This window comes from Myotis myotis, unplaced genomic scaffold (assembly GCF_014108235.1).
Source record: "Myotis myotis isolate mMyoMyo1 unplaced genomic scaffold, mMyoMyo1.p scaffold_m19_p_4, whole genome shotgun sequence".
NCBI lineage: Eukaryota > Metazoa > Chordata > Mammalia > Chiroptera > Vespertilionidae > Myotis > Myotis myotis.
Window position 1 is genome coordinate 120,156,655 of NW_023416346.1, and position 19,646 is coordinate 120,176,300.

The window sequence follows — 19,646 nt, forward strand, 5'->3', positions numbered from 1 at the left end:
TTAATAAGATCTAAAGTCGGAAAAACTAAGATGGCGGCATAGGTAAACACCGGGAAATTGTCGCCTCACACAACAATTGAAAATTACCGCAAAGGACTGAGCAAACATCATCCAGAACAACAGGAAGGCTGGCTGAGTGTAAATTCTACAACTAGAAGGAAAGAAAAGCACACTGAGAGCCAGAGGTGCTGCTGAGGTGAAGTGCAGAGGTACGGTGGCTCGCGCGCGCGAGGAAAGGGGGTGGCGCCTGAGGACGCGGCTGTCTTTTTGAATCACAAACTCCCGACGGCTCTGAACTCCGGTTCCGGGAAGTCTCTGGGGACCCAGGTCTCATACGGGGAGAAGCTGGTCTGTCCGGCAGCGGGCGAACTTGAGGGCGGCTTTCCCTCAGAGGTGCTTGCAGCCGTTACCGGGACACTGAGACGCGCGACTCCGGGAGGAGAATTGGCCATAGCTCCTTGATCCGCCCTATGATTCCCTGAGACCCCGCCCCACCCAGGCTTCGGCAGAGGCTTTTGCATGTGAATGTACCTAACTGCAGCGAACCAGGCAGACCCGGAACTTCCAAGAGAAGGCCCAAGGCCCCGCAGCGGCTTGCATTGCTTCACAGCAGAGCCTCTTCGTGGCTCCTACTGTGTGGTCTCAGGCAGAGGCTGAATTAGCACCTCCTTAGATCCAGGAGCCACTGTACCCAGTGGTCAGAGGGGGACCATCCAGACTGCTACTCCTCAGATCCATAAGGGACAGACTCAGGGAGCAGACTCAGTGAGCACCAAAGCCCCACTGAAGCAAGTCTTGCCCCAGAAGGGTGTCTTCAGCACAGAAGTTCTCCCACTTTAGACACAGCTGATTCTCACAGCCAATTGGCCTGGAGGTCAATTCCTCCCAGTGATTCTACAACAACCAAGGCACCAAGAGTGCACCAAGAGTGTCCACCCCAGGTAACTGGGGAGGCTGAGCTACTGGGCCCTACAGGACACCTGGCGCACAGGGCCACTCTATCAACACAGGGAAGCTGCCAAAATGCGGAGACAAAGAAACAGGTCACAAATGGCAGAAATAGAGGAAAGCAAACGATTGTATATAGAGTTCAAGGCCACGTTTATAAGGTTTTTCAAGAATTTTATGGAAACCGCCGATAAATTTAATGAATCCCTCAATAAGTATAGTGAGACCATGGAGGACATGAAAAAGGACCAACTAGAAATTAAGCATACACTGACTGAAATAAAGAATAATTTACAGAGATCCAGCAGTAGACAAGAGGATCCCAAGAATCAAGACAAAGATTTGAAATACAAAGAAACAAAAAATACCCAACCGAAAAAGAAAAAAGAAAAGAGATTCCAAAAATATGAAGATAGTGTAAGGAACCTCTGGGACAACTTCAAGCGTACCAACATCAGAATTATAGGGGTACCAGAAGGAGAGAGAGGGCAAGATATTGAAAACCTTTTTGAAGAAATAATGACAGAAAACTTCCCCTACCTGGTGAAAGAAATGGACTTCCAAGTCCAGGAAGCGCAGAGAACCCCAAACAAAAGGAATCCAAGGAGGACCACACCAAGACACATCATAATTAAAATGCCAAGAGCAAAAGATAAAGAGAGAATCTTAAAAGCAGCAAGAGAAAGACAGTCAGTTACCTACAAGGGAGTACCCATACGACTGTCAGCTGATTTCTCAACAGAAACCATGCAGGCCAGAAGAGACTGGCAAGAAATATTCAAAGTGATGAATAGCAAGAACCTGCAACCAAGATTACTTTATCCAGCAAAGCTATCATTCAGAATAGAAGGTCAGATAAAGAGCTTCACGGATAAGAAAAAGCTAAAGGAGTTCATCACCACCAAACCAGCATTATCTGAAATGCTGAAAGGTATTCTTTAAGAAGAGGAAGAAGAAAAAGGAACTCTTACCATTTGCCACAGCATGGATGGAACTGGAGAGCGGATAAATACCACATGATCTCACTCATTTGTGGAATATAATAAACAACATAAGCTGATGAACAAGGACTGATCCAGAGACGGAGAGGCATTGATTGGACTGTCGGGACTTGGAGGGAAGGCAGGGGAGGGTGGGGGTAAGGGGGAAAGATCAACCAAAGGACTTATATGCAAGCATATAGGCCTAATCAATGGACATGGACAATGGGGGGGTGAGGGCATGAGCGGGGGGGGGTGGGGGTGGGGGGTAGAGGGTAACGTGGGGACAAGGACACATATGTAATATCTTAATCAATAAAAAATATATTTTAAAAAAAAAGATCTAAAGTCTTTGATATGAAATGTGGCAGGAGGGAACTTTAGGAAGGCAAGTCACTGAGGTCAAAGAATGCTATTTATGGCACTGTGATGTCAAGGAGAATGATCTAGAACTTTTATGAAGTAATAGTCTCTCTACTGTTAAAGGGTGTTTTCTTTGAATGCCCTAGATTGCCAAGTTAATAAATATAGCCTACAAATACTCTCTAAAGGTCTTCTGCTGACTGAGGCTGATTAGAAGGAACTACCGGTATAATAAAAAATTATCTTATCACCTTGCTACCTTGGGGAGATGTTGTAAAGGTTGCAGCCAAATTACTTGATATGGTTTTATTGCTATGTCTAAAATTTAGTCTTTTTAGAAGATTTTGAATGGCTAGGTTTCTGTACTACATGGATCAGACAAAATAGTTATCAGTATGACATAACCATTAGGTACTGTTTTAACATTTTAAAATGCCGTATTACATATCTATTCATCTCTATATTTCCATTAAGTATTGAAAAATAACAGTAATCAAAATTTACCCAAAGATTTGAATGACTTACCCATTTGTTCATTCCTTTCAAAACTTTTATAATACAGCGTGCTTTTATTTTAATAATCTAATTTGAAAATGGAGTTAAGATTGTTTTAATTCTAAATGAGCATTCTCCAATCACTAAAAATATCTGATTTCTGATAATATCAGTGGATCAATTAAGTGGCTTTTCTAAATATTCAGTCATCTCATTAGAGACAATTATAACATGGGAATTAGTATTCTCTCCCTTTCTCAAATCTAATGGTCTCTATCACACTTTCATTTAATTGGGCACCACCTGAATTATGAGCTAATGGGGGTAATATACAAACATGTCAGATATCTGCAATTTAAGACAAGCTCTGATTTTAGAAATTGAGCAATAAATAGAATAAAAGCTTAGTCAGGTAGATAAATTGATACACAAAACTTAGGGGCAGCCTATTCCTTTTCATATCAAAAAAGGATCCCACATTGTTCTTCATTCTTTAGCCATAAGAATTATAATATTATAGACACATTTATCATTTTTACTACACTAATCTCAATTGCAAATGCAATAAAATGTTCTTGAGTTTTTAGTCATTGGTTAAATATACAACCTGTTAAAAATATATGGTTTATGATTGCTTTTAATATCTGGTTTATGACTGCTTTAGGATGATAACCAAGCCCTGCTTAGCAAGTTTTTTTTTTTAATCCTCACCTGAGGACACTTTTTCCATTGATCTTTAGAGAGAGTGATTTTTAGGGAGAGAGAGAAACATCGATGTGAGAAAGACACTTTGTTTGCTTGCCTCTCACATATGCCCGAACCAGGCCGGGGATTAAAGCTGCAACCAAGGTACATGCCCTTGATCTGCATTTGAACCTGATACCCTTTGGTCTGTGGGCCGATGCTTTAACCACTGCGTAAACCGGCCAACGCTGCTTAACAAGCTTTTGATGATTGTAAAGAAAAACAAACTGTTATGTCTTTCTTTTATAAAAAAATTTTTCTAATATATTTATTTGATCCAATATATTTAAAATATTTTCATTTCGGCAAAGAATCACAATCTTTTCATGTTAATCATGAAAATGATTAATGAGACACTTCACTTTTTTTTTTCATGCTAAGTCTTCAAAACCTGGTGTGTATTTTATACCTTAGCACTTATCAATTGAGAGTAGCTACATTTCAAGTGCTCAGTAGCTACATGTGCCTAGTGATCACTATATGAAGAGTATAGTTCTCTACCACTCCTTCTACAGACACTTAGAATCTGGGAGTTCTTTTCTTTTGAACTTTGTAGGCAATAAATTGGCCAACCCTTTGACTACAAATAGCTCCCTACTTAGTGGAGCCCTATTTTTGTGACTCCTGGTCCTATTCTTTTCCAACTATGCCACCCTGTCAATAATGACAATGCCCATGTTTTAAATGCTTACCATGTGGCAGGTGCTGTGGTGAGCACTGGACAGACCTCATGAGTTATTAAACTTAAGACACAGAATGTGATAGAATAGCTTCGTATTTTGTGAAAAAAAAAATGTTATTAACTGACTTAAAGCTCCTAGTCGATGTCAATCATCTCAATAGTCTAAAAAGATAGTTCTGAATATTAGTAATGCATAGGACTTCCTTAGACATTTCAGAAACTGAAGAATAATTTAATGCCAACAGCAGAAATATTATTGATGCTTAGACAGTGAATCTTTCAAGTAATTTGGCTGTCTCATTATCATTGTTGGGGTGTATTTAGTAAACCCTAAAAACCTGAAAGTCATTTATAAACTCACTGCTCAAAATAATAGGTGGAATTGCTAAATTTTAGCTGGAAGTATAGAAGAATAGTTATTCCATTATCTTTTTTATTCTCCATATTATAATTGATCAGAAACCAATTTTTGGATGCCTTGTCTTCTTCTTTTAACAGTATGCAGTGTTTTTTAAGCTATAAGTTCTTCAAATAGTTTTATTTAATATTTATTTAATCTTGGTTCCATATAATGAAGTAAATGCTATAAACCTTATTTATTTTTAAGGGCTAAATCTAGTTTGTTGATGCATTTCTTTTTATCTTTAGCTAGGTTAATTATTCAGTTGGGAGAGGTATTATCACTAGCTATGTGTTAAAATCTTAAGGAACATGGACAATGTAGCTCAATGCTACTTTTATTAAATCATACATTATAAAATCTTACCATGTATTCCCTGAAAATCATAATAAAAGAGAAAGCTTTCAAGAAATATCCTTTTTTTTTTTATAGACAGGCAGCACATTTCTAGCATTGGTTACATTATAGCAAGATAATCTAATACACAAAAACACTCAGATCTCACCCCATAAGCTTTTTAGAGCAGAAACTGGTAGTACAGTTTTATTTTCCAACCAAGACAATATTTTATATAAAAGAGCTTAACATGAAGAGGGTTGAATACAACTTGTTTGTATAATTTAAATCTATAATTTATAGGGGATGTGAGTTGGGTTACAATGTAGAAATAATAATACTTAGGAACCACTGAAAGAAGTTGATCAAGGAATATGGCTGATCAGAAGGAGGAATCCAGTCTAAAAAAATAAGGTATTCTTATTTTCTTCCCCTTCCTAGATTCTGTAAACAGCTAAGATCTGTATGTTTCCAGTATTCTAACCTGGCACATTATGGTATTTATTGAGGGATGCAAAAACAAAGGATTAAAAATCTTGCGAACTATCCTAATGAAGTCACCTAATTTTCATAGCTCCAGTTTTCCCATTATTTGCAATATAAAAGCTGGCAGATCAGTTTCTATGAAACCTTATAAAGATGAAAAAATACAATGCAATACCGCCTGAGCTCCGATACTTTTCGTTTTTAACCTATATACTGATTATAGAATGTAATGCATTAGTATGAAATTAATACATATAAATAATTGCTGTGTACATTAAAACCCCGATAATTTCATGTCTCAAAAATATAAAGAAATGAGTAAAAATCTATGTGGGAATCTAACACTGAACAACAGAAAAGAACTAAGTGGCATTCTAGACATGAAGGGGACTAGAAGAAATTCTGTATTTTGTTTACTTTTTTTTAATGATGAGGAGAGAAAACACAGTAAGATATGGATGCTAGATCATAAGACATATGATTTTAAAACTTCAAATACATTTTTTTTCAATGAGCAATTGTTTTTCTTAAATGAAATTCTTATAATAAAACTGTAAACTGTCCCAATTAGCGAGGGAAAGGAGATATAGCTGAAGTCAACAGAATGTTTCTTAGAAAAAGCTTTGGTTTAAGGAGGAGTTCTATAAAAGATGTGAAAAGAGGCTACTAGGAATTAGCAAGCAGAAAATAATACCAAATGCTTGTAAGAAGAGGACAGGAAGGAAATGTTCAGCTGAGACTCGTGAAAAAACTAAACATGGAGTTTTTTTAATTAAAAAAAAAAAGACAAAAGAAAGTAGAAGCATATGGCTTCAATATTTCAGACTTTTTCTACATGGAGAAAATTCTTCATACTAGTACATTAAAAATAATAAATGCTTCTCAATATAAGAGACTACTAAGACCCACGTTGTGGTGTCTTTGAAGCAGTAGAATAATCTTAGGAACTGAAGGATCTTTTTGAAAATTAGCTTAGCGCGACTGTCAGAATGTCTTGAACCTTACTGCTTCAAGACAGTTCTCTTATTCAAACAAAAGTCAGCGTGGGTTCTACAGAAAACACAATGATAATTCTGACACAGGTACATAGTGAAGCTTTAGAAGAGATTGTGATTGGGAGTAGTTTCATTTTAAAAATATCAACTGAAGGACCAACATGGATTCTAGACAAATTAAGCATTTTTAAATGTCATTCCCCCCCTGAACAGTAGCTCTAGGTTGGGAGACAAGAGGAAAGCCATTGGCAGTGTGACTTGCATGTGATGAAATTTTGCACGATTTCCATATGAATAAAGCACTGTAATATTAATTTAATGATATTACTATTAGGTGAATCCAGATAAGGGTTTTGAATGACTGAATAAAATTAACATTTAAAATTTCAGATTGTATGCTGTACAGCTCCATCATTGTTCTTTTTATCTTTAAAATGTTTTCTTTAAAAATGTTCTTTCCTTTAATCAATAAAACAGTGAAAAACAGAAAGGATGCTTAGAATGTTGGAGGGTTATTCAACAATAGGAAGAATGATTGACATCATAGATGATAAGACAGACTCTGGACTTTCTTAACAGAACTGAATACTGCTGGGTGAAACTTGAGAGGTTAAAACAAAAATAAATAGAAATAGTTGCATAAATGCAAGTGTGGAATGCAATTTGTGTGACTTGCTAACATTAAAGCATTATATGAGCCAACAGCTAGTAGGTTAAGCTAACGTAACATGTAAACAAAAGTATGGTGTCCAGATCACTGTAATAGTTCCAACACACTTGGCATGGGGACAATAAAAGGAAACAAGGTGTACAGACGAGGGTAACTAGGATAGTGAATTATCTAGAACTCATGTCAGAGATTTAAAGTTAAGGTGATTATATGCATCTAGCTCAGAAATGGGACAGCACAAATTGTTTGATAACACAATTCCATTGTATAGTTTTAGACACGTACAATGTGCAGGGCACTATGGTGAGACCAAAGATGAGGTCAATATGTGGAAGAGAACCATAAAACCTTAGGATTACAAGAAGCCATCAGGTTCAACTTTCTTGCTAGCTTGGGAAGCCCTGACTGGTAGCTGGTTTCAGTCCTTCTTCTTTTTTTTTAAATATATTTTATTGATTTTTCACAGAGAGGAAGGGAGAGAGATAGAGAGTTAGAAACATCGATGAGAGAGAAACATCGATCAGCTGCCTCCTGCACATCTCCCACTGGGGATGTGCCTGCAACCCAGGCACACGCCCTCGACCGGAATCGAACCCGGGACCTCTCAGTCCACAGGCTCTATCCACTGAGCCAAACCGGTTTCGGCCAGTCCTTCTTTTTTAAAAATCTGCTTAGTTATATTTTTATTTGGATATAATTACATTTTATTACAATCATGCATGGGCTCAACCTTCCTTCCTTCCTTCTTTCATTTGATTCACATTGATCAAGGTCCTACTACAAGTCAGGCACTGTACCAGATCCTGGGGAAACAGTGTAGAGCAGCACTATGTTGACTCCTGGGGGAGACACTTCGGTGAAAGCATGGTTAGCATTAGTTGAAGATGTGCCCTTAGAAAAGCCTCCAGCTGCTCCTGAGGATGTAAGATATGTAGGCTGTGGACCAGTCAGCCCCTTCTTAAATACTGAGTAACAGGGAGTCCACTAAACTGACAAGGTCATTTATTCCACTTGGGGGCAAATGCAATCATTGGAATGTTTTCCCTCATATCAGTTTAAAATCAGCCTCCCTGTACCTTCTACCTGTTACAACCTCTGGAACTTCAAAGACTACCCTTATCCCTTTTCTACATGTCAGACTTTCAAATAATTGCTCTGTATTTTTTAATTCCCAATGTCAAGATGTATAATTAGAAAATGTTTAAGAAGTCAGCTTTTGTAACAATATAAGGAAGAACTTTTAAACTAGAGCTGTCCAATATGGAATGCTCTGTCTATGTGGACAGTAAGCTTTGAGTCTGTTAAATATTCAAGCAGAATCTCAATAATTTTTCAAATATATAAAAGGTATTTCTGTCTTAGGTGAGAGGGTGAATATTTAAAAATCTAAGTTCAATTGTGAAAGGGATAATTATTATGCACATTTACATACAGCATGACACATATTATATGCCTACTCTAATAAAAATAATTTGTCAGCTAAATTAATTCTTTACCTTAATTTAAAGAATTTAAAATGGCTTCTACAGTATTTACCAGAGAGAATCCACTTTCAGTAACACAAAGAAAAAAAGGTATTATATATTTAAAGAAGCATTCAAAGTTAAGGGCTAACTTTTTGTTGTTGTTAATCCTCACCCGAGGATATTTTTCCATTGATTTTTAGAGGGAGTAGAAGAGAGGGAGGGAGGGAGGGAGAGAGAGCGAAAGAGATGGATTGGTTGCCTCTGGCCAACTGAGGTACATGCCCTTGACATGAATTGAACCTGGGACCCTTCAGGGTCTACCCACTGAACCAAATGAGTTAGGTCTAAAGCTAACTTTTGATTAGTTATTTAGCAAAGCAATTTTGGCATTTGTACAGAATTATTTTTGGAATGGTAAACATCTTTCACACCTTTCCTATCTCCAGTGCTGAGGCACAATCCTTCTGATTAGGTTAATAAAAGATCATCATGAGACTTAGAACCCAGGATGCTAAATTAAAAAAATGGCTGCCCAGCAAGTACACAGGGTGTAAAAAGATGATAGAGTACGCACGTGGTGAGAGGTGGGGCTTATCACTGTTAGGATTGGCAGAAGGTCTGCATGGAAGCCACACTGATTCCAAGCTGTTCTTCCTCCCTGTTCTTTTAGAAAAGGCATGAAAAACCTTGTGTGCTGGCATTGTTAAAGAACAAGGAGAAAGCAGCTAAGATGCTTGGAGGTAAAGGTATAAAGTTTAAGTTTAGTCATATTGAAGTTATAAGCTCCTTTCTCTCCCTAAGAATCCTAAAGTGAATGATTGCTTCAAAATATACATTTCATAAGTTACAGAATAGACTCTAAATTAGTCCAACTACAACAAGTTAAGGAAATAATTATAGCTAAAGGAATCAATAAGATAATAGAGGAAAAAATTTGGAGGTCTTAAATAGATCTTAGACATTAAGTCAATATATTCTATGAATTATTTATTAAAGTGAATTTATCAAAATGAATAAAACTTCAGTTTCAAAATCATGGAAGAATAGGGATTAACAATGTGAAAAAAATATATGTTAAGGTTAAAATGACCCTAAAATAGACATTCAAAATACAGTACAATTTTCTCGATTTGACACTTTGCTAATGTTAATGGCCTTTTTCTGATAATCAAATTCCATATTAGTTGTACTATAAAATCAGGAAGCATGTTTTGATCATCAAGAAATATTAATTTATGTAATGAGGTTTAAATATTAAAATTCTTTTTATGACCAACTGTCACTTTTGCATTTAAAATATATAGCAATGGGCACTTTCTTCTTATTGGATAACATATTACTGAGAGTATTTTTCCATTAAAGGAAAAATTTCAGGGTATAATAAATTGAGCTATTAAGAGCAAATATTAGAGCTAAGATGAGAGACTATCGCTAAAGATAGGAACATCTGAGGGGCCAGGAGAATGGAACATGTGAGAACACTGCAAAATATAAGTAAGGTAGATGGTTTAGTAGAAGGTTTAGTGTTCTCTAACTTGAAGTCAAAAGTCACAGGTAAACTCAGACCACCAGACACAAGGTTCTGAAACTCATTCCTGAATTCTGCATTCTTGATTTTGAAAGTTAGACTTGCTATGTTTTTGGCTCTGGCTTAGCTGTTCTTACCACAGAACTTTGGGATAAGCTGGCATTATTGGAAGACCTCCATAAAGAAGGCTGGCCCAAATCCATATGACACCAAGGCATGAGGCAGGTAGGTAAGAAGCTTTTGATATGTGTGAGTGTGTGTGTGTGTGTGTGTGTGTGAGTGTGTGTGTGTGTGTGTATGTGTGTGTATGTGTTGTGTAACTGTGCATGCACATCCTTTGTCATTTTTTCCACATTTCTCCTTGCTCCATTTTTTCAAAAGAAGAGCAGGTATCTGCTGCATTTTCTAGGGTGATATATGCTGGGGTTGGAGCTGGATTCTGAGGTGACATGTGAGTTATCTCACAAGACTGTTGCTTGTATTATAAACTAAAGTCGCATAAAAAATATGGCAGAGGTAAAACTCTACCTGAAAACCAACTAAACCATACCATACCTTTCTACTCACATTGAGTTATAGGAAAAAGGTGTATGAGGAAAAGAAATTCATACAACAAGAAGAAAGCCCACTGCATGGGAGAACATATTTGCCAATGTTATCACCGATAAGGGTTTAATCTCCAACATTTACAGGGAACTCAGACAACTTAACAAAAGGAAGATAAACAACCCAATCAAAAAATGGGCAAAGGTCTCACTCATTTCTGGATAATAAAGACCATTATAAACTTATAAACAAAAATAGATACAGAGGCAGAGCTGCCTCGAACAGATTGTCAAACTACAGCAGGAAGGCCGGGGAGGATGGGAGGGCAGGTGGGGGGCGGGGGGGGGGGAGAGATCAACCGAAGGACTTGTATGCATGCATATAAGCATAACCAATGGACATAAGACACTGGGGGGGCGGGTAGGGGAGGTCAGGGGATTGTCAAGGGCGGGGGAAAAAAGGAGACATATGTAATACTCTTTGTAATACTTTAAGCAATAAAAATAAATAAAAAAAGAAAAAAATGGGCAAAGGACCTAAATAGACACTTTTCGAAAGAAGACAGAAGAAAGGCCAAAAGACATATGAAAACATGTTCAAAGTCACTAATCATCCCAGAGATGCAAATCAAAACAACAATGCGGTACCATCTCACACCTGTCAGACTGGCTATCATCAACAAATCAACAAACGACAAGTGCTGGAGAGGATGTGGAGAAAAAGGAACCCTCGTGCACTGCTGGTGGGAATGCAGACTGGTGCAGCCACTGTGGAGAACAGTATGGAGCTTCCTCAAAAAACTAAAAATGGAACTTCCATTTGACCCAGTGATCCCACTTCTAGGAATATATCCCAAGAAACTAGAAACACCAATTAGAAAGGATAAACGCATCCCTATGTTCATAGCAGCACAATTCACCATAGCTAAGATTTGGAAACAGCCTAAGTGCCCATCAGTAGATGAGTGGATTAAAAAAACTGTGGTACATCTATACAATGGAATACTACGCTGCAGTAAAAAAGAAGTTCTTACCATTTGCAACAGCATGAATGGAACTGGAGAGCATTATGCTAAGTGAAATAAGCCAGTCAGAGAAAGATAAATATCATATGATCTCATTCATTTATGGAATATAATGAACAACATAAACTGATGAACAAAAACAGATCTAGAGACAGAGAAGCATCGATCAGATGCTCAAACCTCAGAGGGAAGGTAGGGGAGGGGGGTAGTAAGGGTGAGAGATCAACCAAAGAGCTTATATGCAAGCATATAGGCCTAACCAATGGACACAGACAACAGGAGCATGAGGGCATGAGTGGGGGGCTATGGGGGTAATGTGCGGTAAGGACACACATGTAATAACTTAATCAATAAAAAATTAAAAAAAGAAATTCATACAATAATTAAATTTTAAAACCTTAACTTCTAACAAAAATTATCTCTGGAGAGTAAGGAGAGAAGGTTTCTTTTTAAGTTCATCATTGTTTTATTCATGTATTCATTCACTTATTTGTTTGTTTAGCAATAAGCATTTTAATACTTTTTAAACAACAAAAGAAAAAATGTATAGGGAAATTAAAAATTTCCAAGGTATGTTTTAATATACAATCCTAATATGTCTTAACCTACCATCTTCTGGTAGTTGGTAAACACAGGAGGTGAATTTAATATGTAGAGGGGGGAAAATAAGACTTTGTGACCTTCAACTTTCTCTGGCAAGGGTGCCCAATGTAAAAGGAGACAGAACTTAGGACAGGTTCTCATAAAATAAGCTAGAAAGTGCTCCACTGAGAAACTGACAATATGTTATTAATAATCTGAAGAAAATTGGTTTGCTTTTTTGATGTGTGAAAACAGTAACAAGTAATAGTGTGGTGGAACCCTATCATCTTTCCTGGTAAAACAAATTATAAGTCATAACTTCTCTTTCTGTACTAGTGAGGGGTTGTCATTCTTTAATGCAAGCTTTAGTTCTTATCGAGCCACATCTTCTGCTATGCAACTCTGTAGCATCAAGAATACATTCTTTTGCCTTTAAATCTGGCTTCATTACTTATTAACATTCCTGAGATTATTTTCCTGGCTGATACAGGGTTATTTGTTATTCACTAAAGTACAGGTTGCAATTTCAACATGTTTTACAAACATCAGGATGAAGCTAGATGATGGGTGATTTCCAATGGAGGCTGCCTTCCTTCTACAAGCTGCAGATTTTTTAAAATATGTTTTTATTGATTTCAGAGAGAGTAAGGGAGAGGGAAAGAGAGATAGAAACATAAACGATAAGAGGGAATCATGTATCGGCTGCCTCCTGCACGCCTCCTATTAGGTATCGAGCCCACAACCCAGGTATGCACCCTGACCAGGAACTGAACTGTGACCTACTGGTTCATGGGTTGACCACTTAACCACTGAGCAACATTGGCCGGGTCACAGGCTACAGATTTTGATAGGAAAAACAACTTCTTATGTTTGCTGGAAGATACGGTTTCTAACAATGAACTGGTTATCTCATATGCCATATTTTTGTGGCCTTCATTTTTCAAATGGGAGTGAAATAGGCAGGAAAAGAAGGCTTTCAACAATACAGGAGGTGACTATAAGTGAGCCATAATACAAAGAGCAGTAATTCTAATTATTAGCACTCCGGCTTTGTGGTTCCCAGTACGAGGAGGGTATGCTGAGCCCATGCAGTCCTGTCCTTCTCTTCACAAAATACCCCAAACAAAGAATTTTGCAGTGCTTTGGTTCCTATTTTTGTCACACAATAGATAAAACAATAACTAGCTTTAACTATTATATAATTAATAAAATAGAAAACTATTGGTGGCAAAAGGGGCTAGCTACTATTTATTCATTCACTCACTCATTCACCCACTCATTTATTCATCCAATAGTGCCTGGCCTACTAGGGGCCATATACTGTCTTAGGCACCAGGTGTATGAGATAGGAATAAAATCCCTGCTTTTTTAAAACTTATATTCTGGCAGGTAGAGATTGAAGGTAAATCAGTAGACAATATTTGATATTATACTCAGAGTGATAAAACTGAAGAATATAAAACAGAGTAACATATCAGAGAATGGATAGTGATGGTGGTGGTAGTGGTGGGGGAGGGAGAATCTGGGTCAGACTCGGTTGTCAGGGTGGGACTCTCTGAGGGGAAAATATTTGAACTGAGACCTGAATGGCAAAACCTATAAATACATATTTCAATAAATATATATGATACGGTTAGTGCTATTTGGAATATAAGGTTTCTTTTGACTTCCCAAATGTCCAATGTCAAAAGGGAAAGGAGTAGTGAGTGATAAGAATGTGAAATGAGAGACATTTTTAATTGAGCTCCTAAAACAAGGCTAATATATTATGTTGAAACATACAAAATTGCTGATATTTCATCATTTTGACCTACAAAAACATTTCATTTGGTTCAATTCAAGAGCCGGAGGTGAACAAAGGTAGGTCATATAGTCAGGTAAATGTTATTTAGTGAGGTTAGCCAGGACTAATTCACTACTTAAGTATTATAATTGCCCTCTTTGCCTAAATTCAAATCTGCATAAAATCTACAGAAGTTACATAATTATAAAACATTTATTGGACAGACTTACAGTGTGTCAGGTATGGAAACTGTTTTCTGGCATTACCTCATTAAATCCTCATACAACCTCATAAGTACTGGCACCACACGATTTAACAATGAAGATATTGAGGTCTAGAGGTAGAGTGACAAAACAAGAATTGGAACTGAGGAATATCTCCGCAGACTGTATAACACTGCAGAGATATACAATTCACTCCAGAACAAACCCACCTTTGAATTTCCTATAAATAAACATTCTATGTTCTGATCACTTAGTGCTTATAGGAAAACATGCTTATTCATTTCAAAATTCAACAGTAATTATATCTAACTAGCTATATGTTCAGTTATGTCATATTTATCCCCTTTTAGATATCTAGCATTTTGTTACTGCCAAGACTTAAATGATGTGATATGGTCTGGGGTATGTGTTTTCAAAGAGTGAAACATTGAACAAATTATTTGTGGATATCCTATATAATAAAAGGCTAATATGCAAATCAACCGAACAGCAGAACGACCAGTCACTATGATGTGCACTCACCACCAGGGGGCAGACACTTATTGCAGGAGCTGCCCCCTGGTGGTCAGTGTGCTGCCACAGGGAGAGCACCGCTCAGCCAGAAGCCAGGCTCACAGCTGGTGAGCACAGTGTGGTGGCGGAAGCCTCTCCCACCTCCGTGGCAGCGCTAAGGATGTCCAACTTCCAGTTTAGGCCCGCTCCCTGTGGGCTATCAGTTGGACATCCCCGAAGGCTTCTGGACTGCGAGAGGGTGTAGGCCAGGCTGAGCGACCCTCCCCCCACCCCCACCCCAGTGCAAGAATTTTGTGCACCAGGCCTTTAGTAACATATATAACAGGAGAGAGTCTCATGTAGATAAGCAGTTTGGTACATATGTTTTATTTATGGTCTTGAAAACAAATCAAGGTTATTCTAAACTATTCAAAATCATTCCCTTTTCTTTTCCATTTAAGCATGGGCATGTGGTGCAACCTTGGCCAATGAAATTTAGAGCTAAATCTCCCTGAAGGATCCAGGACATTTTCCTTGATCTTATAAAAAGGACTAAAGATAGGGCCTGATCTTTGGCTCTTTGGATACTATCTTATAAGAAGTGATGCTTGGAGCTTTTGGCATTATGGAAAAGTTAACTGAGAGAGTACTAACACCTTTGAATTTCCTATAAATAAACATGATAACGTTTCCTTATAACTTAACCCAGAAAACGAGGGAGGTGAGATTAAAAATCCAACCTATAAACAATATCAAAATTATGGCTAGAATGGTTAGACTCTGTATCTGATCTTTAGTGTTTTATTTCTGCCTAACAGTCTTTCTTCAAAATCAGTCAATGTGGTATTAAGAGAATATTTGTTTACTACTTTCTAGATTTTTCTGTGATACACACACACACACACACACACACACACACACACTAGAGGCCTGGTGCATGAAATTTGTGCACTGGGGCGGAGGTGTTCCTCAGCCGAGCCTGCATCCTCTCCTATCTGGGACCCCTCGGGGGATGTCTAACTGCCAGTTTAGACCCGATCAGACAGGGACATCCCTCTCACAATCCGGGACTGTGGGCACCACCATCTTTGAGGGCAGGGGAGTCAATTAGCATATTCCCTCCTTATTGGCTGTGGGTGCCGCCATCTTTGCAACGGCATGAAGGTCAATTAGCATATTCCCTCTTTATTAGATAGGATATATTTGTTATACAACAAGCCAAGAACGATGCCCTTAAACTTCACAAAAGTGGCATATTTAAGGTTCTCTGCTATTCTTTCTCTAACTTTAATGAATGTCTTTTTATTCCCAATGCTTATATATCTTTTTCATCTATTCCATTTAAAGCCAAACTATAATTTAAGATATTGTTGATGATTATACTCTTCTAAATTCTTTGTGCTTGTTCATAATTTATCTTGACAATAAATAAGACCATAAAAATACTGCAACATTTTTCTTTATTTTCAACTTGCTTCCTTTTCCCTTTAACACAATTTATTACTTTAGAAATACCTTCCCCTTGCCCACACACTTCCTACCTGAATGTTCTCAAAAATAAAATTCATGGCTTTTAGAGACTCTTCAGGAAATTACTCTAGGACCCTTTAAAATGATTGAAGAGGATTAATCTATCTTTTTCTGCACTAAATTGGTAGTCATTATCCAGCCTCTCAGCCTAGATAATTTAAGATAGTAGGCCACTGAGCTGCATATTTTATGTTACCAATGGTGTGCAAAGGATGTTAGATTAAAAAATTAACTTTAAAATACATTTCTCTGCAGATCTAAATTTGAAAGCATCAATAAACATCTTGACCAGATAACCTGAGGTGTATTATAGCTACCAGGTAATGGATTGTATCCACTCTCTTCCTCCCCATCCAAGCTCCCTAGGTTTTGCTTTAGATTTCTAAAACCACGCTAATAAATGTGTAAATTAAGTGAGAATACTGGTAGGTTATATCCAAGATAATAAAAAAGAGCACATTATAACTTCATCAAGTATACGGAGGCACCGAGAATGTACGGAATACTCTTATGATGGTCAGGGGGGAAATCAGCAGGATCAAGGGATAAAGTTTTTGGAAACCTCATCTAAATTGCCAAGCATGGCAATGGAAAGGAAACCATTCCAGCAGACTTCAAGCTGCATTAACCAAAACAGTACTTTCATGCCATGACGGATGATTTCAGAATTAAAAAAGAAGTTTATATTTTGTCCCCCCACTTTTGTAATTCCTTGAAACTAGCATAGGTTGACATAATTTATAATTTAATTTAACTGAAGTATTATAAGTCCAGTACCTCAGTAAGTTTCAGAACTGTTAATTGGGATAATGGGAAATTACTTGTCTTCTCCCAAATGCCAGTGAAGTAGGTCAGGATAATTAATATGCAAGCTCACTTTTCAGTCAAAGGAAAACAAGACAGGTCTCATCTGTGTAATTTTAGTACCATTCACCTTAGACTAAAATGAGTTCAGCCTGAGAAAAATCAGTATGACAGTTAAATAACTGAATTTTAAAATAAGACAAAAGGTAGTTCAATCATGAGAACACAGATTAAAGCCTGTTCTAAAGAATGCTAAATTTACACTTCATAAGCAGGTCCAAATTGAACATCTATAAGGAAACTGAAAAAATAATCTAAGCCACAGATTTAGGTACATCTTGCTTTGTAAACTCATAAACACTATATAATATGTTATATAGAGTTAAGTTAAATATAAATGATAAGAAAGGAATTTGGTTGATGACAATTCTTCACCATTAAAGCAGAAGAAGAGAAACTGTATTTTTATGTTTTAACCCCCATTACTCCTTCTGCCCATCTCCTGACACTTCTCATTTTTTAATTTCTTGATAAACTGAGAAAAATGTTTGGAGCTGGAGACATGAAACTTATTTCCTCTGAAGGTCAGTACTTGATTACTGCAGATTCACTTTAGTAGGTCAAACAGAATGCTGACCTGGAGCAGGACGGTTAGTAACACACAGCTGTTGGACTTTGATTCTAATAAGCACGGCTGCCTGCTGACCCGTGCAGTGGCATAGTGAGTGCTTCGTATTGGAGGTCATGCCATACATCTGAGGCTGATGGAATGGTCACGGCTTCTTTCCCTGGTATAATTTTTACTCTGTTGACATAACGCCAAGCAACTTGATTTGAATAAGCAGCATGGAATATTTACTCCTAATGGCCAGCCCAGGGCAGTCATGAATACAACATCCCATAACTAGACCTTAGAGATTCTTTTGAAAACACATATTTTAGAGCTGATGTTTCCCAAATGAAGGGTTCATCAAATTGTACACTCCTAAATATTTGAAACAGTAATGAAGAAAAAACATCATTAAGAAGGCAAATCTATATTCCATTAAATAAGAAGCATTTTCTAGGCAAGCATGAAAAGCACTGCTTTGTTGAGGATAGTTTGAAGGACACTGGGACATCAAGTGAAAAGATCTATGGAAAAATACCCAGAAAGAAATGGGGCTGTGATAGATAGTACACGGCCACCTTTAGAGAAGCAGGGCTGACTGAAATAGCATGAACTGCCCCACAATATTGAACCATAAAGTCCAAATGTGCAATACCAAATTTACTGACATACTTCCTAGGGCTGTTCTGTGTCATCACAATTATTCCACAAAGAGAGAGTCCACTGAAAAAGATGGAAAGTAGTACCGAACAACTGCCCACTTGAGTTATTTGGGAAACTGAAGGAAACACCCACTGACTTAAGTGTGTGTCTATATGGCGAAAATAAATCAAATCAACAAAACAGCAAAAGAAAAAAAAGAGACACTAGGAGAAAAAAATTGAAATCTGTGTATCTAGAGATGCTCTGGGGGTACTGAGGCCTGAAGGATGAGTGAGCACAAGGGCCGGGCTTTCAGATGCTAGCACATGCTTTGTGCTTGTAGTACTGAACAAACCTGACATAGTTATAGCAGTTGTGTAGTGCCTGGATGACAGCTGAAATAAAGTTTCTAACTCACCTTTAGTTAAATTTTGATAATTACCTTATTAAAAATGTTTTATCATGTTTGGCAGAACTTCTACAGAGGCCTACAATAGTTCCTAGACATTTCTGCTACAATCTCTTCCATAATCTCTAATAAATGTTAAAGTTGCGAGGGCTTGGCAGATAATTGATGGTAATTACCTTTCTTGCACCAACCGTATACATTTTGTAATGTTCCTGATGGAGATTATGGCTAATATATATTTTACATGAAAACTGGTTTAACACATGCACTTTATTACAAGAAACTCATATTTGATGGTATAAGTCATAACTTAATTTCCACTAAATAAGGCAATAAAGAACCATCCCATAAAAGGAAGTTCACTCTATTTTCTTGTTAATAATCACCAAAGGACCCTCATTTGAAATGAGACTCTCGGCCTGCTGTTAACCTGTGAGCTTTTAGTTATTTTCAGTTGTGATGAAGTACTTACACAAATATATCCTGTAGTCAATGTCTCATGTACTCATGAAATGGGCTGAAGGATGAAGTCTATTTGCATCCTTTAAAAAGAGTAGTCTCATGCCCTAGTAGAACCAAATTAGTAACTGTGGCTTCAGCAACAATGGCTCAGGTTATATGCACTAACTGGCCTAGACTTCATTTTGAATAAAAAGATGTAAACAGTTTTATACTATTTCTTCTATATTTTGGGGGGTATTTAATATTCGAGATTTATAGCCAGTCCTAGATTTTCTTTTTAAGTAACTGAGTTATAGCTGTTTTCTTAAACTAGCCTGGTTTCTGAACTGGTGTATTACATTAGTTAGAAAAAGATGCTCGGTATTACATGGTGGATAAAGAACTTGATAACTAGTAAACATATTCTTAATTCCAACAAGACAGAGGGTTACTTAATTGACTTGTC

At 37.3% G+C, this 19,646-nt stretch overlaps 1 protein-coding gene across 5 annotated transcripts in view; it reads right to left on the reverse strand.

Moving 5' to 3' along the window:
- Nucleotides 1-19,646, reverse strand: part of CNKSR2 (connector enhancer of kinase suppressor of Ras 2) — a 253,350-nt gene that overhangs the window by 27,657 nt on the left and 206,047 nt on the right. The gene's annotated exons all lie outside the window — the stretch shown is intronic.